Below are 13,009 nucleotides of genomic sequence, written 5' to 3'. Positions count from 1 at the left end.
TCAGCCTTTCTCAACTTCCATTTCTTGTAAAATTGTGTTGTGGCAATAGCATAACCCCAGCAAGGCTGGGTGTACATGAAGGCCTTGATTAGAGTTATCAAATCTGAATCCCATAGCTGAAGATGCCAGTTGCAGCCTTAATGTCTGTATTTGGGGGCAAGACAACACTTGCCCAGTCTTCTGGAAAACAGAAGGGTGCAGGAATCACATATGACACCAAATCAGAGGAAAATTATATACTACAGAAGATACTCAAAGGCAAAGGTAAACGGCTTGCTTTCCTCAACCTTGATATTCATGACAGTTGGCATTAACAATAGCTTCATACAATCCTATGAAATTCCTTATGGCCCGGCTATAGACACTTCTTCCCATTCACTGTAACATCAAGACAAACATCAATGAAAACAGCATTATTATAGAGTGGTTTTGAGTTTGCTCTGTTTTTTTTTTTTTTGAAAAGTAAGTCATTACTTGCGACACACTTTACAATTAATCATACTCCTTGATGTCTTTTAATTCTCTTTAAATAAAAGCCCTCACTTTTAGTTCCTGCAAGAGCACAAACTAAAATAGCTTGAAAATCTTTGAGAGGCATCTAGAAGTAGAGAATAAATATGCCTTCTTAACATGAATTCTAAATTTTTTGATGTTAGAGTTTTTTGTACTTATAAATTCCCATAGAATCTTATAGGACTTCACTCAGTTCAAATTCTGTCAATATCAATTTTCTCAGCTAAACTGACTGTGTACCATAAAGATTTGAGTCCACTGTTCTTCATTGTAAATGCAATACACTTGGCACTTGGTGGGCACTCAGGATATATTTTTAAATGAATTAATAAAAATAACTGTCCTGAACATTTTGATCATCTATTTCAAATATTTCTTTTTATGATTAATGCAATGCAGCTTTCTAGCATGCAGAAAATGTATATTTCCCTTGAGAAAGTAATTTACATTATTATGTACTCCTTTATTACTTTCTTGTTAGTTTACAGGGTTAAATCAACATGGCTTAGTGCAAACTAAACATTTAATTTAATCAATACAGACACATTAATGTAGGTAAATGAGGCTATGAAAAATTGAGTTTGGATTTAAATGCCTAAAGTAATTAAATTAACTGGATAATTAACAAAATTCCAATTCCACTTGCAATATGTGGACACGACCTTTGAAATTATAATTGGGATTTTTTTCCCTACTCTGGTAGAATTTTGTTCCAAAAAGTAAGTAATGCATATAGATAGTCTCAAAAATCAAAGACAGTTGAGATTGAAGAAGCTTGGAATTTGTCAAATGTATTTCATTAGTTTGTCAATATTTTCATTCTAAAAATAAGGTTGAAGTTTAAAAATATTAAATAATTTAACCTGATTTTTGTTAGTAGATATACATCTGAATATAGGCTCTATTTCAAGCACAGTGTCTCTGCTATTGAAACATGCAGACTCAAGATCTGAGTTCATTTGTAAAAATAGATAATTTTGTACCTCATAGTCTAGTAAAAATCAAAAACTTCATAGTTACCTTGCTTGAATAACATATAAAATGGAATCTGGATCAACAAAATTTGCAGCCACTAATCATAAGTACATATATACCCCATAATCCCAAAAACATAATGGTAATAAACTACAAAGAATAATGGTAGATTACAGAACATAGAAAATATATACACTGGTTTTCTACTGGTTTCCATCTAAATTCTGTTAAAAGTTTCTATTACTGGGATTCACCTCATTAGAACAAGCAAATGTGGTACTTCTGCCCATAATCGGAGCATGTTCACATAAGCTAAGTATAATTGCAGAAAGAAACATATTTATAATATAAGCTGGTGAACTAATTGGTTTTTTTAAACTAATTGTTTTTAATTTTAATCTCTACACAAATTTCTCACAATAAAATTTTTAGTAAAAGCTGATTATCTTTTCTGCCTTCCCCTTTGCTTTTAACAGTTTTAGAAAAGTTTACTGTTTTTCCATTTTGTTCCAATCTCCAGTTTATATCAGCATCTTTCAAGATTATATATACAATATAAGTATCTCTAAAGCCTTGAAAAAAGTGAATAAATAAATCTATTTCACCACTAGATGTCACCAAAGATTTGTTCATAGTATCATTGACTCAGCATGTAGTCATCAGATCTGTCTGGCTTCTGTCAGAAAAATGATTTGCTCTATTTCTCACCCACTATTGATATGTATACGATGTATATTATATTGTATTATATGTATGTATTTAATAACAATGTGTATGTAGAATAGCTATAATATAATAATATATGTGAATATAATTTCCCTCCAGTTTTCATTAGAAAATGAGCATAGGTTGGCCCTTTCACCCATGATATACCTAACTGATGTGGGAAATTATAACTCTAATTCACAATTCAAACTGTTCATATCACTATGAGCATTATTATGACCAAGATGAAGAATTTGGCAATTTTGCAAAGTTTAATTGCCTTAAATAATTTGAATATATATATATATACTCTTCATTCATTGAATTAATCTCTACAAGAAATAATAATGAAATTATTTGCTTAAGATTTTATGATAAAATTCCTTTAAAGAGCAAACTTCAAAGCCATATATATAATTTTATTTGATAATCCGATATAATCACCTCTTTTCTTGTTTTGAGTACAATGAAGTTTACTGGATTGGTAGACTTTTAAACCTAAAGACATCAAGAAAGAAAAATTAATAATAAAATAATTTAAATAATGAACAAGTTATCATAAATATAGACTTTTTTCTTTATAATGTGTTATCAGAAATCACTTTGAGTATTAAATATTTTTCCTGGATGTGCTTTGTAGCATATCTTTTTCCAAGACATAATGTGATAAAATTGATCCTATTTTAACTGAGTAATTTTTTTTTTACCTTTACTTAACCACTCACTAATTATAATTTGCTTTCTAGGACCTGGATGATGTTTTTTTGCAGATTTTACAGCTTAAAGAGAATCTTGATATTTTGGAGAATACATTGAATATAACCAGTATGGAACATTTAAGTTCATATTCATCACCAACTCAGCCCTCCCAAGAAAAAGAAAAGAAATTTTATACTGCAATACTGCCATATGTAATGTCTAGTCAAAGTTATGATGTTCCTGGTATGTTGATCATTGGTTATACTGATAATTTTGCTTTAGTGTGATAGTCAGGAAAGGGTGGGCTAGGTATATGTTTAATTCATTACCTATCTTGCAGCACATTTCCTGGCACATTTTATGTACTCTGTATGTATTTGTTGCAAGAATGAATAAATACAAAAATGATACATGACAGTAATTGTGAGAAGAGAGATGGTGTATTTTTCCATACTAATCACTGCTTCTGTAAATAATCTAAATGCCAAATGTAATATTAATCAAAGTAACATATTGCCAAAACATTTTAACATGGGCAATATTTTATTTCTGTCAGTTACATTTGCAAGTAGGCAGTGATTATTACCAACAATTCATGAATGGAGAAAATGAGCAGCTTGAGATAAGTTAATTGATATATGGAGTCACTGTATGTCACAAACCTTTCTTTGAACTTTAGTATGGATAGTCCACATGGCTTGCAACCAAGTAGTTCTTGGTATTCAAGTCCATGTTGACCAGGGCAGGATTTGGAGGAAATTGTTATGCTTTAAAGGTTTATTTATATCTAAGGAAAAGATATTTATGAGATAGAACATTACCAACAGAAATACATTTGGATTGCCTTTTGTTGTTCTCATCCTTTATTGGAAATATCACCTCTTAAGCCTTCACTTATTAAACAATATTTATTTAATGAGTATCATGTAACAGGGGACCCAACACCAAAGATCTCTGTTCTCATGAAGGTTGCATTCTTATTGAGAGAAATAAACATAAACAAGGAAGAAAAAATAAATAAGGATTTAAATAAATAAGATAGGATTTTAGATAATGAAGAAATTAGGAAAGACTGATTAGATAATAAGCAACTGGTGCCTGGGTGGCTCTGTTGGTTAAGCTCAGGTCATGATCCTGGGGTCCTAGGAAGGAGCTCCCCACATCTGACTCTCTGCTCAGTGGGGAGCCTGCTTCTCCCTCTCCCTCTGCTGCACTCCCCCATCCCTGCTTGTGCTCTCTCTTGTAAATAAATAAAATCTTAAAAAAAAAAAAAAGATAATAAATGACTAGAGAAGAGTGGTTTAAATTGAGTGATGAGGAAAATCTTTCTGAGCAGAAGGCACTTGGTCAGAGGCCTCAATGAGAAAAACAGGCATCCACAAGATCTGAAGAAAGAGAATCCCAGCAGAGGGGATTTCCGTGAAAAGAACTTAGGGGAGAAATGAACTTAGCATATATGAAGAACAGAAAAAGTTCTGAAGGCTGATGCTCAGCGAATGAAGTGGAAAATGTGATACAGCTGTTTATAGCACAGGTATTGGCTAGATGACATGGGACCAGGTGGGCCACAATCAGATGTTTGGGAAGCCAGAGGGTTTTGACAGGGGAGTGAATGGCAAGGATACATGAAGAGGACTCTGGCTGTTGAGTAGAAACCAGATATTAGAAAGCCAAAAATGGGAAGAGAGAGCTCTTTCGGGAAAGCTTTATGCATTAGGGTAGTGAGAGGTTGTCATGGCTGAGATGGAGAAAAATGAAAGGATTCAGGAAACTCATGGCAGTACAGCCAATAGGACTTAATTGTTTGATTGGAGAACAAGAAAACTATAGCAATCAGGATGCCTGGGTGGCTCAGTAGTTGAGCGTCTGCCTTCAGCTCAGGGCGTGATCCTGGAGTCCCGAGATCGAGTCCCACATTGGACTCCCTGCATGGAGCCTGCTTCTCTCTCTGTGTCTCTGTCTCTGTCTCTCTCGAATAAATAAATAAAATCTTAAAAAAAAAAAAAAAAAAGAAAAGAAAACTATAGCAATCAAGGTGTTTGAGTAACTGGGTGTGCCCCATTAGTACCATAGACAGCACCGGAATGTCCTAGGAGAATCTAAAACTTCTGTGTTTGACATTTTAAATTATAAGTGCTGTTAAGTCTGAAAAGCAAAGATCCAACCTAAACAGTTGAGAACTCTACAAACAGGTAAGGGCTAATGGTATAAACTTGAGATGTCAACATCTGTGTAATAACCAAAGGCATAGTACTCCGTGGGATCATAGAGGGCCCAAGACTCCAGTTTTGGGAAGGCTGGTAGATTTCATGGTATGTACACAAGGAAATTCATACCTATTTCTATCTTATAAAAAAAAGTATGATGTAAATTCACCTGAACCTGAGGGAAAAAAAGAACTGTGGAGGAATAATAAAAGAAAATGTAAAAATAGAAAAATATATAAAGAAAGAGTAGAGGGAAGAGTGAGCAGTGTTGTGAATCCATTTAAGACTGAGGCTATGCATATAATGCTGGGCTTGTCAGGACCATTGTGTTCTCCAGCAACATCCCCCTGTTCTGCAGCAAGTGTAGAGTAGATAGATAGTTGGATCATTCCAGGTGAATAAGCAGATAAGGTTGGGTTTTCTCAGGAGAATTTGATGAAGATCCATGCCTGGAAGTTGGTGCAATGGTTAGTCCAATGCATAATACTAAGAAGTGTGTGTTCTGAGAATTTGTCTGTCTTCAGTACCTGCCTCTAAGGTAGAGATTTCCACTTTGTATGTGTGATGCTTACAGAGAGAGCCATGACTCTCACAAAGTCCAGAGCCAGAGTGGTCTTACATTTAAAAAGTTTGGGATCCCAATTTTAACACATAAGATTTATATGGGTTCAATGATGTGAATCATAGTAAGTTGCCCTTTCCTACTCTCCAGAAAACTCCTGGATCTTCCATTTCTTTCAGCCTAAAGGGCTCTTTTGATTCAGGCCATCTGATATTTTATCCTTAGTCAAAATTTCTCGTAGAGTTCTTGAGAGGTTAGCTGTTGCTTGGGTTATTGAGCTATTTGGAATCATTCTTTTTATGTTTGTCATTGTCACCACATCTGCTTTAATAGAGGTAGTTGAAACTACATTTCAGGATATTAATTGTACTAGAAATCTCAACCTGGGCACTTTCTACATCACGTCTCCAAAAAACCCCTTGCTGTCAAGTTTATCATTAGACAGTGGAATCTTTGTGCCCAAAGACAATGTCTTATTCAACCTGGTATCTACATCACATAGTTCTGTGCCTAGCACAGAGTGGGTGCTCAATAGATGTGTTTTTGAATGAACAAAGAAATGAATGATTCTGCTGAGGAGTCTGAGACACATGCACAGAACACTGAGTCAAGAAGGGAGAAAGAAATGAAACATTAACCTGTGGGAATAGGTAGGCCTTTTATTGTGTTTACAACTGAAAATTCAGAGAGCAGATTGAACGTTCTGCTCCAGATCACTATAATCCAGATGATTACAGGGTTAGAGTGGTGATTTAGACCTAAATTTTGTTTGCCTAGATATGCTACATGAAGTGTGTAACTATTCATTTTCTCACATTTCTTTGACCAGGGTCACTGACTGTTTTGTTCTCTTTGAAAAAAGGTGTTCCAGAACCAACACAAGACCCTAAAGGTGTAGTAGATTCTGAAATACTGGAAGAGAAACCCAAGATAGTTATTTCATTCATAAAGAATCTTACAGGTAAGTTTCATAATATGATGTACAGCTAGGTACCCACTCTTATCATCTGGAAAAGATGCAACAAGTAAGAAGTAATTCATCTCCCTACCACCAACCTTATTTTTAGAATATCTGTCCTATAAATATAAGGTGTTAGATTTTAATTATATGTTCATATGCTTTTTACTTTGCTAAACCATTAAATATATTTTTTATATATTTAACTCTAAAATAACTCTGGGGCAAGGGATGACTTAAAAGTACAATTTCTTCATTTTATCCTGCAGATCCACTATATACAGTTTATTCTATAATATGAAAAGAGGAATCATATTAACTTAAATGACTCATATTAAAGTTTTGGAGGCATAAAACTAAGCCACACTAATGCTGTGAGTGAAACTCATCCAGTTATAAAAAGTTTTGATGACTCCTCTATTACCTGGATATCTGTGAATAGCATGTTAATCGCACTTTGTGAAAAGGCAAAGCCTTCCAAAATGGGGGAAATGGTGATTAAAGAATTTAAGAAAATGACCATATGCTCCCTGCCTTTTTGACACTGCTCTTAGTTGTTATTCTTTTGGGCTTTCCACTTGGTTAAAATAACATATTTGCACTTGCTTGTATTTTTTAAAATACCATCTTCATTGAGATATAATTTGATACCATACATTATAACACATAATTATGTATACAGTGTATAAAATCATGGTAACACATGGTATATTGAATTCATGTTTGCCAATAAACATGGAAAAGCAGTATGTTTGTGCCTCAATTTGTAACACCTATACCTTAATGAAGACAAGGAAGAAAGGGAACTGCTACACAGACACAAAGAGTTACAACTAAAGTGATCTTTAGAGGATCAAGAACAAGTGAACTTAAAGAAACAGAGCCTCTCCCATTGTTCCCCTAGGCTTGCCCCTGAAAGGAATTAATTCCTTATGTCCACTGCCTCTGTTGAGAACCTAGCCTGTGCCAGACACTGACTATATATCAATGAACAGGACAGACATGGTTGCCACACTGGAGCAATGGGAAAGCCTAGCAGAGAACAGAGGACAACAGATGTGTACTCAGTGCTAGGAGAAAGCTAGAAAGAAGACCCTATTTGAGACAGAGTAGTCAACAGATAAAATTAAATATGTTTGTCTCATCATTCATAAGTTTAGCTCTATTCCCACTTCCAAATTCTCATCCCAGGTATGGAAGCAGTAAGGCAAAAGAGAACTAAAATGTTTTTTCATTCGTTAAGCAAACATTTTATGAGGGCTTTCTAGGTGTCTCAGGTCTGTGCTAAGTGCTAGGAAAACAGACTTAAAAAGTAACCAATACAGTGTATTTAGTGGAGAAAATAATATGTGAACAGTTATGACCAGTGGCCACAAGTACAAAAAAACAAAACAAAACAAAAAAAAACAGAGATATTGGGTGCAAGAGGCGTAACTGTGACTGAGAAGTCTTCAGCTAAGAGGTACCATGTGAGGTGAGATTTTAAAAGCAAAACATTCAAGAAAAGGGTGAGGACAGAACTAAGGGAAGATGAGCAAAAAGAAATTATTGGGAATGGGGAAGGGCGATAGAAAAGACAAAGAAAAAATGAAAGAAAGAAAAAAGCAAGGAAGTAAGCATATATTTATTAAAGAACATAGCACATATGAGAAACTGAAAGTTGTTTGATGTGGCTGGTGAGACAGTGTAGTGAGTAGCAATAAATAAGTTTGGGGATGTTGCCAAGCACTAAATATTGAAAGGCCTTATATGCCAGTCTAAGTTTTATCTTATTGTGAATAGGAAGCCATGTGAGGAACTTTTTTTTTTTTTAACTTTTATTTTAAATAGGAAAGCATTTCTAGTGCTACTGGCATTAAGGTATTTAAAAGGCATCAAAATCTGGTGCATAGCAGCTCTGACTTATAGAGGCTTTTATTCCTTGAGGACAGCAGAGCAACCCCAGAGGGTCTTGCAAGAACCCCTCGTGAGGCAGCTACCCCAGGGGCAGGAGGATGGAAGTCCGGCCGGCTGTCTGGAACTTCATGTCAGGGGCCGCCACTCACAACCCCTCCAAAGGAAGCTGTAGGCTGCCAGCTACAGGCCCTGAAGCAAATCTCACTATTCAACTCTGACACAAAATTTAAAGAAAATATGAAAACACTCAGCTTCAGGAGGGACCAGTGATAACAAGTAATATGATCAAATTTGCATGTTTTGACAGATCATTCATTATGTTGAAGGAAAATAGTTTGTAGAGAAGGACATCTGGAAGCAGGAAGAAAAGTACAGAAGTATGTCAGTAAGTCAGGTAAAGTAGCCAAATAAACTAAGGCAATGGCAAAAAAGTAGACCTGAGGGATGCTAGGGAGGTAGAACTATCAAAGATGTTTGTTACTGCATGGAGGTGGTAAGTAAGGAAGAGGCCTAAAATGATAACAGGGTTTATGGCTTGTGTGATTGTATTAACATTAGTGTCATTAATTAGGAGAGGACAAGACAATGAAGAAGAGCTTAGAGAAATGGAGATGAGAAACAACCAATATTACTGAGTGTGTTCTATGTGCCAGAAACTTTTCTTCTGCCACAACTTAATCTGTATTTGTGGCTAAAACCCAAATGGGTATCTCCAGCCAGATGTTCTTTCCCGAGTTCTAAATCTGTATATTTGAATATCTCCTAGATATTTTTATTTGGATGTTTTGATAGTGTCACAAAAATTAAGAATTGCAAAGTGAAACCTAGATAATGAAATTAGATCTAAGAACAAAAGTACATGAATGTTCTTATTATTTTGTTAGATCATGATTTTTTTCACTGAAACTATAGAAAGGAAGAACATGGTAGGTGTGGTGTAGAAACAAATAAATTAGATGTGGCAAAATGATGAAGGAATATTTACTTATGGACATTAATTTTTTTTCCAATAAAAGCAAGATCATCCATAGAAATCAATAGAGGTAAGTTGACAAATTAGAAGACCAGAGGGGAAAACAGTTAAGGTTTGAGATCCCACCTCACACCAGTGAGAATGGTGAAAATTAACAAGACAGGAAACCACAAATGTTGGCGAGGATGCGGAGAAAAGGGAACCCTCTTGCACTGTTGGTGGGAATGTGAACTGGTGCAGCCACTCTGGAAAACTGTGTGGAGGTTCCTCAAAGAGTTAAAAATAGAGCTGCCCTATGACCCAGCAATTGCACTGTTGGGGATTTACCCCAAAGATTCAGATGCAATGAAACACTGGGACACCTGCACCCCGATGTTTCTAGCAGCAATGTCCACAATAGCCAAACTGTGGAAGGAGCCTCGGTGTCCATCGAAAGATGAATGGATAAAGAAGATGTGGTTTATGTATACAATGGAATATTACTCAGCCATTAGAAACGACAAATACCCACCATTTGCTTCGACATGGATGGAACTGGAGGGTATTATGCTGAGTGAAGTAAGTCAGTTGGAGAAGGACAAAAATTTTATGATCTCATTCATTTGGGGAATATAAAAAATAGTGAAAGGGAGCAGCCTATGTGGCTCAGAGGTTTGGTGCTGCCTTCCGGACGGGGCCTAATCCTGGAGTCCCGGGATCGAGTCCAACATCAGGCTCCCTGCATGGAGCCTGCTTCTCCCTCTGCCTGTGTCTCTGCCTCTCTCTCTCTCTCTCCATGTCTCTCATGGATAAATAAATTTTTAAAAATCTAAAAAAAAAATGGGATCCCTGGGTGGCGCAGCAGATTGGCGCCTGCCTTTGGCCCAGGGCGCGATCCTGGAGACCCGGGATCGAATCCCACGTTGGGCTCCCGGTGCATGGTGCCTGCTTCTCCCTCTGCCTATGTCTCTGCTTCTCTCTCTCTCTGTGTGTGACTATCATAAATAAATAAAAATTTTTTAAAAAAATAGTGAAAGAGAATAAAGGGGAAAGGAGAGAAAATGAGTGGGAAATATCAGTGAGGGTGACAGAACATGAGAGACTCCTAACTCTGGGAAATGAACAAGGGGTGGTGGAAAGGGAGGTGGGCAGATTGTGGGGGTGACTGGGTGACGGGCACTGAGGGGGGCACTTGACAAGATGAGCACTAGGTGTTATACGTTGGCAAATTGAACTCCAATAAAAAAATATACAAAAATAAATTTAAAAATAAAAGTAATAAAAAGAGTGCGAAAGCCAAAGTGGAGCAAATGAAAAGATGAGTATCATTGACAGTCTCACTAATATGAAGATAGCGGTCTTTTTAGTAGCATCGATCCATAGGGCTGTTTGATTTTTGTAGGATAACTTACCAATCCAGACACAGGAATGAAGAATATAGGTGGTCGGGTTGATCCAGGGCTGGACTTTTGCTAGATGGGTCCCACAGGAAAGTAGAAACAAGAATTTTGTGAGTGTTGATTATAGATTTTTAAGTTAGGTTTTAAAGGCCCAAACTTATTATCAAAGAAAATGTTTCAGAGGGAACATTTTAGATTGAGATGAAAAAATAAAAGTCATGGAATGAAATACAAATAAAATGTAGTGGAAAAGGTAACTGGAATGACAGGAGACTAGCCAGAGGGTGGGATGTTAGTAGAGTATTTCAGAGGTGGAGGCTGGATGATAAAAAACAAAAAACAAAAAACAAAAAAAAAAACTATTTGCTTGGAGATGGTGACTGAAGAGGAAGAGAAGAAAAGGTCAATGGCTTTGACAACACGAAGGAAATATGACACTAATTTGTCAGATTGTCCACCCAATATTTGGAAGTACTTTAAAGGCCACTAATACAACTTCCTTAAACAGAAACTGAAGGTGTAATCTTCAATACATCCTGTCCAAGTAGCTGTCATCCTAAACATAAAATCATGACTCATAATAGAACCTCTTCTAGGAATTATTTAATTCCTGTTCTCTACAGTGAGTGTAAAATAAGTCAGTGATATACCCTCAGTTTTTTATTTAACGACTTTTTTGTGTAGTTTGTATTTTTTACTTTTTTTTTTTTCTTTTCAGAAAATAGTTGACAGGATTTGGAGAGATGGAACGTTAGATTCCTTCTCAGTCAAATCACTTGAGCAAAACTCCTAGAAGGAGGAGCAATGAGGGCTGTAACTAAAGTTCTCTTAGAGCTGACATTTAAATTACTTTTCATTGAAGAGGCACGAAACCAATCTCCATTTTCCCACCCCAGCTACTGATGCCAGCTCTGTTATCTTAAACTCCCAGGTTTGGCAGGATATCAGACAGCTAAATCTTATTTTTTCTAACTCTCATCTGAATGTAGCCCTGGACCTAATATGAAAGCAAACATAATTCCAAATGTCAATATCTAGACTTCAGAGTTTTAAAACTGTTAGAAGATTACATCATTATCAGCCTCTAGTGAGTGAAAACTCAAGGCTGCTGACCGCCCCCCCTCCCCTCTTTTCCTCACTGTGTCTCCAAAAATGAATCAAAGGAAAAAAGTTTTACTTCCCTTCATCTGCAAGGAGGAGCCTTCATCTGCAAGGAGGCTTACTGCCAGCTCCAAGGATATAATGGGCCCATAGAGCTAGAAGAATCTAATTAAACCTGAGTGAAAGGAGTGAGAAGACAGCTGCAGGGGCTCCACAAACAAACCTGGACTTCTCCTAAAGCTGTTAGGACTCACTTCCTCACTGACTGGCAGAGAGAAGTCACTGAATCTGGGAAGAGAGCTAACTACTGACTTAATAGTTGGATGTCATGATTGCTTCGTTACCACACTTGGCTTCTTCAGGCATACTGAAGTTTGGTTTGCCTATTCTATTCCCTCCACACTTTTGGCAAGCTTAGAAGCCAGGTGATCTGATTTGGGGGCCCTGGGTTGGTGTTTAAAATAATGTTTTTTGTGACATGGAGATGAACAAAAACGGTAATAGCTGCTAAAGCAAAACTCAACCCAAAAACTGTAGGAAGAGCAAGCGTCAATTGGATAGTATGTACGGCTAGATTTAAAATCTCTAAAGGTTATATAACATTCAGTTATATTTCCTGTGTGTTACTCTTGTTACTATAGTAATTTCTCTTTTCTTGCCACAGACTACATTACACTGTAATCTCTATATTCCCATTTAACCCATGACCACCAAAATAATCATAATCCCTACTTTCTCACTATTATTTTGGGGCATTCTGTTGGTCAGTATTCCTAGGCATTTCATTTACCATCTTAAGTAAAAAAAAAAAAAAAAAGTGTATATATTGTTGCTTTTGCTGAATTCTTTCATTATCAGAACATACTCTTTCATATTTTAAAATGAAAGAAAATCTCATTTCTTTTACTTCAAACCAGTTAAGAAGAAGGTAGACATATTACAAGTATTTCACAGATTTCCAAGCATAAGTAAACTTAAAAATGATATGCTTTGGTCTTTCTCTACAATTTAGCTTGACAGAAGGGCCTATGTCAAATGATG

At 36.1% G+C, this 13,009-nt stretch overlaps 1 long non-coding RNA gene across 1 annotated transcript; it reads right to left on the bottom strand.

Moving 5' to 3' along the window:
• Nucleotides 1-235: 235 nt before the first annotated feature.
• Nucleotides 236-10,946, bottom strand: LOC121492888. The gene is made up of 3 exons (XR_005988332.1): nt 10,880-10,946; nt 2,638-2,691; nt 236-378 (listed from the first exon to the last, which is right to left on the bottom strand). It is a non-coding gene; the product is annotated as an uncharacterized LOC121492888 (long non-coding RNA).
• Between the last annotated feature and the right edge of the window lie 2,063 nt (nt 10,947-13,009).

Source organism: Vulpes lagopus, chromosome 6, assembly GCF_018345385.1.
Source record: "Vulpes lagopus strain Blue_001 chromosome 6, ASM1834538v1, whole genome shotgun sequence".
Lineage (NCBI taxonomy): Eukaryota > Metazoa > Chordata > Mammalia > Carnivora > Canidae > Vulpes > Vulpes lagopus.
The sequence above is the reverse complement of the archived record's forward strand: the minus strand, read 5'-3'. Positions and strand labels throughout refer to the sequence as shown.